The 7,152-nt window shown below is 38.5% G+C and overlaps 1 long non-coding RNA gene across 1 annotated transcript; it reads left to right on the forward strand.

The window, feature by feature from the left end:
* Window positions 1-1,817: 1,817 nt before the first annotated feature.
* Window positions 1,818-3,208, forward strand: LOC122140479. Its single transcript, XR_006157160.1, has 5 exons — window positions 1,818-1,827; window positions 1,915-2,007; window positions 2,765-2,860; window positions 2,948-3,043; window positions 3,119-3,208. It is a non-coding gene; the product is annotated as an uncharacterized LOC122140479 (long non-coding RNA).
* Window positions 3,209-7,152: the final 3,944 nt, after the last annotated feature.

Below are 7,152 nucleotides of genomic sequence, written 5' to 3' on the forward strand. Positions count from 1 at the left end.
ACGAGTGCACAAACACACCAGGTGGTCACGAATGTCACTGTCCTTCCCCCTGCTGCTGGACCACCGCAACACCCACCTGCAGTCAGTTACGTAATATAACACGTGTGATTGTGTGTGTGTGTTGTAAAGTATGTTTTTATTGTTTTGCATGAATCATATTAATAACGTAACTTTAAATTCAAAAAAAAAAAAAAATGTAAGAAAATCCTGTTTTCCATCCTTTGCATGAAATTTGTATCTGTTGCATGCTTGCATTTTCTATCCTTTTGCATGCTTGCAGTTTCTATCTGTTGCATGGATGCATTTCTATCTGTTGCATGCATGCATTTTCTATCTGTTGCATGCTTGCCTTTTCTATCCTTTGCATGGATGCATTTTCTATCTGTTGCATGGATGCATTTTCTATCTGTTGCATGCATGCATTTTCTATCTGTTGCATGGATGCATTTTCTATCTGTTGCATGGATGCATTTTCTATCTGTTGCATGCATGCATTTTCTATCTGTTGCATGCATGCATTTTCTAATTCCGTTGCATGGATGCATTTTCTATCCTTGCCTGGATGCATTTTCTATGTTTTACATGGATGCATTTTCTATCTATTGCATGCATGCATTTTTCTATCTGATTTGCATGGATGCATTTTCTAATCTGTTGCATGCATGCATTTTCTATCCTTTGCATTGATGCTTTTTATATCTGTTGCATGCGTGCATTTTCTATCCTTTGCATGGATGCATTTTTTTCTATCTGTTGCATGCATTCATTTTCTATCTGTTACATGCATGCATTTTCTATCCTTTTGCATGGAATCATTTTCTGTCTGTTGCATCCATGCATTTTCTATCTGTTGCATGGATGCATTTTTTGTCTGTTGCATCCATGCATTTTTATATCTGTTGCATGGATGCAGCCTTTTCTATCATTTGCATGGATGCTTTTTCTATCTGTTGCATGGATGCATTTTCTATCTGTTGCATGCATGCATTTTCTATCTTTTGCATGGATGCATTTTCTATCTGTTGCATGCATGCATTTTTCTATCCTTGCATGGATGCTTTTTCTATCTGTTACACATGGCTGCTGATTTTCTATCTGTTGCGTGCATGCGTTTTCTATCCTTTGCATCCATGCACTTTCTATCTTTTTGCTCGGGTACATTTTCTATCTATTGCATGATGCCATTTTTATCCTTTCCATGCATGCATTTTTTTCTACCTGTCTAATGCATGCATTGTACATGTTTTTTAATGTATACATTTTCCATTAATTTAAGGCATGCATATGTGTGCATCTCTCTTTTGACAGATGTGACCTCATGTGCCTTGAGGAACGGTGGATGTGATCACACCTGCTCGTTGGTGCTGAGGGTCACATCCCATTGCAGCTGCAGAGCAGGATGGGAGCTCAGTGCAGACCAAAGAACCTGCATTGGTAAAACACAAAAAAACTATTGACTGGTTCATATTATCCAATATCACAGGGATATATATATATATATATATATATATGATCCACATGAATTGCATAAATCTGGAAAAAAAATGTTTGGTGTGACTTTATATCTGTATATTGATTATCAACAAAAGAGAAGTTTTTAATTTAATAAAATAAGAACAATATTTTGAATAATAATAATAATTATTATTATTATTTTCAAATACTGAGTAACTTCTTTCTCTGTCTCTGTCTGCAGATGTGGGACGAGTGTGTGTGAGTTTTAACGGCGGCTGTGAGCAGGTGTGTGTGAATCACGCTGGCGGTTTTAATTTGCAGCTGTCGCTCAGGCTTTGAGTTGCGTAAAGACGACCCGACTGAAATGCCATCGTGAGTCAAGGCTGTTTTCACACACACTGACACAATGACACTAGATCATCCAGAACACCCTCCTCATGGCCGTAAATCATTTTCCAGCGCTGTGTGAACCTGCCTGTCTGAACTCTGGAGTGTGTGTCGCTCCGAACACCTGCGACTGTCCTGCAGGATATCCTGGACCAGGATGCTCGGGTAATGTGTCGTGTGATTGAGTTTTAATGCAGAACTTTTTAACACTTTTTAACACATTTGACAGACAGTTTTATCCCAAATAGCAGGGCATTCATTTTTAAAGTACTCTGTACATACGATGTAAAATGGCTTACAGTTTATAATAATGAATGTATAACATGGTGGAATAATGAATTATTCCCCACTGAACATAAAATAATCCTGTTTTCTTCTTGGATTGAACTATTTTTTATGATGTTTTTAGTATTGAGTTTTTATAATAATATTTGAAAAATGTGTGAAACATTCTGGAATTGCCTTCCCCATGAAGAAATTTCTTATTTTCATCAAGGCTGCATTTATTTGATCAAAAATGCAGTGAAAATTATGAAATAGTATTGTGATTTTAAATAACTCTTTTCTATATGAATAGCTGTTAAATTATCATTTATTTCTGTGATGCGCAGCTGAATTTTCAGCATCATTACTCCAGTCTTCAGTGTCACATGATCTTCAGAAATCATTCTAATATGATGATTTTTTTTTGTGTAAACTGTGATGCATTTTATTTTTCAGGATTCACAGATGGATAGAAAGTTTTGAAATTGAAATAAAAATCTTTTGTTACACTATAAATGTCTTAACTGTCACTTTTGATCAATTTAAAAAATCTTTTTTTATGATATTATTGTTTTATTTTTAATTTTTGTTTAATTGTGCCTCTGTTTTTCATGCATGCATGTGTATGCGTTTATGTATTTATTGTGGTGTGTCTCAGCCATGTGTTCTCCACCCTGCGCTCATGGAGGGTCCTGTATGCGGTGGAACGTCTGTCTGTGTCGTCCGGGCTGGACAGGGGACGGCTGCCACACAGGTAACACTGACCGCATCTCACACACACACACACACACACACACACACACACACACACTGATGCTGATGATTGATGTGTGTGTTTCAGCCGTGTGTGAGCTGCCGTGTGCGAACGGTGGACGGTGTGTCGCTCCAAACACCTGCCAGTGTCCCTCCGACTACAGCGGAGCGCAGTGTCTCACCCGTGAGTGTGTGTGTGATCTGAAACATTGTTTTCTGTAGATGTGTACTGAAGGTGTGTGTGTGTGTGTGTTTGCAGCTCTGTGTTCTCCTCCGTGTGTGAATGGAGGGAAGTGTGTGGACATCAACACCTGCAGCTGCTCAGACGGATGGACAGGAGCTCGCTGTCCAGAGAGGTCAACAAATACACACTTTTCTGTTTTACCTTTGATATCCATATGGGGACACTCCATACATGGCTATTGCTTTTATATACTGCTAATTATAAATCCTTACCTAACCTAGACAATAACCCTAAGAGAAAACTTTCTGCATTTTTAAAATTCAAAAAAAAAAAAAAAAAAAGTACAAATATTCTCTTTATTTTTATACAACTGTTTTTTACAAATGAGGTTGTCTCTCAAAAAGGAAGTTTTTGGAGATTTTTTAGGTTTAGCTTACTTCAGGGTACAAATCTGTCCCCAAAATATGGTTAAGTAGGTACAACTAAGTAGGTCACACACACACACGTTCATGAGTTTGCTGTTTAAATGAGGACTAAAATAGACTGATTTTGTTTTTTAAATTAAACTAATATTAATAAATAAACCAACCAAGAAACGTACATTTAAATAAAAAATTATTATATGATTTAAAAGATCATTTTTATTTTTATTTGCTTATGTAAATAATAATATATAGTAATATATACACTACTGTTCTAAAGTTTGGGGTCAGTAAGATTTTTAATACCTTTATTTAATAAGGATTCATTTAGTTTCATCAAAAGTGATCGTGAAGACATTACACAAGATTTCAAATAAATGTTTGTTCTTCATAGTTTTCCACAGAAATATCTCAAAATCAGCAACTGTTTTCAACATTGATAATAATCAGAAATGTTTCTTGAGCAGCAAATCATCATATCAGAATGATTCTGAAGATCATGTGACACTGAAGACTGGAGTAATGATGCTGAAAATACAGCTGCGCATCACAGAAATACATTACATTTTAACAGATATTCACGTAGAAATATGAAGGTAATGTGTTACTTTTTAATGGATTTTTGATTATGAATATAATATAATATTATATTAGAATAATATGAACAGAAGAGACTTTAAAATACACATTTTAATGATGATTTTTATGATCACAAACACAGATTGGCCTGTGTGTGTGTGTGTGTGTGTGTGTGTGTGTGTGTTTGTGTGTGTGTGTGTGTGTGTGTGTGTGTGTGTGTGTGTGTTTTCCTCCTCAGAAACCGTCAGGTGTGTGTCGGCGTGTAGAAAACGGTGGTGTGTGTGTGGGACTCAACAGATGCCGGTGTGTGGATGGATTTTTACTGGAAGCCTCTGTGAGACAGGCATGTGACATCATTCACCTCATCAGCATGACATCATTCAGCATTCAACTCACTGTGTGACATCATCATCATCATAATCCATCATCATGACATCATTCACTCAGTCCACCATTTGTTGACATCATCTGCAGTGATTCTTCTGTTCAGTTTTTCAGTCTGCAGCGATTTTCCTTTGTTCATCGTGTGTTTGTGTTTAAGTTCACTGAGTATTATTCTGTGTAGTTTGTGTTCATGTAATTGTGTGTGTGTGTGTGTGTGTGTGTGTAGGCCGTCACTACGCCGTGTGTTCCTCCCTGTCAGCATGGTGGCGCCTGCGGGCCTCTGAACACCTGTGTGTGTATGACGGGGACGAGCGGCATACGCTGTGAGAAACTGTAAGAGAACACACACACTCACACAAAAACGCACACACTCACACATACACTTACTTACTCTCTCTCACAAACACACACAGACACAGACACACACACACACACACTCACACACACACACACACACACACACACACACACACACACACACACACACACACACACACACACACACACATGCACTTAACACACCTCTCTCACAAACACACACAGACACAGACACACACACACATACACTTACTTACTCTCTCTCACAAACACACACACACACAGACAAACACACACACACACACACACACACACACACACACACACACACACACACACACACACACACACACACTCACACACACACACACACACACACTCACACACAAACATACACTTAATCTCTCACGCACACACTCACACATATGTATACATACACACACACACACACATACTCTTACTTAGTCTCACACACACACACACTCACACACACACACACACACACACCACACACACACACACACACACAGACAAACACACACACACACACACACACACACACACACACAATGCACTACTCAACTCTCTCTCACACACACACACACACACACACACACACACAAACATACACTTAATCTCTCACGCACACACTCACACACACGGACACACACACTCACACATACGGACACACACACTCACACATACTCTTACTTAGTCTCAGGCACACACACACACTCACACACACACACACACACACACACACACAGACAAACACACACACACACACACACGGACACACACACTCACACATACTCTTACCTTAGTCTCGCACGCACGCACAACACTCACACACACACACACACACTCTCACAACACACACACACACTCACACACACACAACACACACACAACACACACACACACACAACACACACACATACACACATACACTTCCTTACACTCACACACACAACACACACACACACACACACACACACACACACACACACACCACACACATACACTTACTTACTCTCCCACCACACACACACACCACACACACGGTCCTCATGTTTGTAATCCTCCTCTCCTTCAGCACGTGTCCCGGTCGTGACGACGGTGGTCAGTATGGGGCCCGCGCCCGTGCGAAAAAGGCTTTCGGGCGAGTTACGTGGACCGCTGCGGACCGCTGGGAGTCCAGCTCTGTACTAAATACAGGTCACACACACACACACACACACACACACACAAATCAACAGAATCTGTCACAGTATGACAAAATGTTACATTATGTTTCATTTAAACCTTGTGATCAGTAATAATGCTGCCAAAACATGTGAAAAATATAATCTTTGAAGCAGTGTGAGCAGATCTGAATGTAATGCTGTAATCACACGTTCACGTTTCACTTCAAATTTAGATCCTTGTAATTTGTATTTTAATTTAGATTAATTTTTGGCCCCATATCTTGAATTTCTTGGTATTTTTTGTTCATTTTAATGCCATTTTTATCTCAAGCCCTATTAATTTTCAATAAATTTTTGAGGCTCTTCTGCTCCCCAAGGCTGCCTTTATTTGATCAAAATACAGAAAAAATTGTGACATATTATTACAATTTAAAACAAGCTGTCTTCTATGTAAATATATAATAAACTGTAATTTATTTCTGTGATGTGCAGCTGTATTTTCAGCATTCATTACTCCAGTCTTCAGTGTCACATGATCTTCAGAAATCATTCTTATATGCTGATCTTCTGCTCAAAAAACATTTATAATTATTATCAATGTTGAAAACAGTTGTGCCGCACAATATTTTTGTGGAAACTGGGACACTTTTAATTTTTCAGGATTCACAGATGAATAGAAAGTTCAAAAGAACAGCATTTATTTTAAATAGAAATCTTTTCTAGCATTAAAAATGTCTTGACTCTCATTTTTCTGATAACTTGATGTGTTTCCTGTGGTTGCAGGATAAATCAGGCGCGTGTGTATCTGCAGGCGTATCGAGTGGGCTACAAAATCCAGTGTCCCGAGAAAACCGCAAGATGAACAACACATCAAGTCTACAGAAATCCTCCCAAACACTAAACACGGAGTCAAACACACTCAGTGCTTATTATATGATTGTGTACATTGGCTTTTGCACATTGTGGATGTGTATTGTAACAGACTAATAAAGGTATTTTTGGTGACTTATTTACATGATTGTGTGATCCTCTTTGAACTGCTGTGCTGTAAATGTTTAACTGAGTAAATGCATTTAAACTGAAACTACCAAAGGAAGATGAAAGCTGAACTCACGGAGCACACCGACCGGACGTCTAAAGACATGTCTGATCTGCAGAAAATAACCAGACCTCCATCAACTCAGGAAGAGCAGGTGAAATAAAACACACTAAATAGTCA

The sequence above is a fragment of the Cyprinus carpio genome, chromosome B18 (assembly GCF_018340385.1).
Source record: "Cyprinus carpio isolate SPL01 chromosome B18, ASM1834038v1, whole genome shotgun sequence".
Classification (NCBI taxonomy): Eukaryota; Metazoa; Chordata; class Actinopteri; order Cypriniformes; family Cyprinidae; genus Cyprinus; species Cyprinus carpio.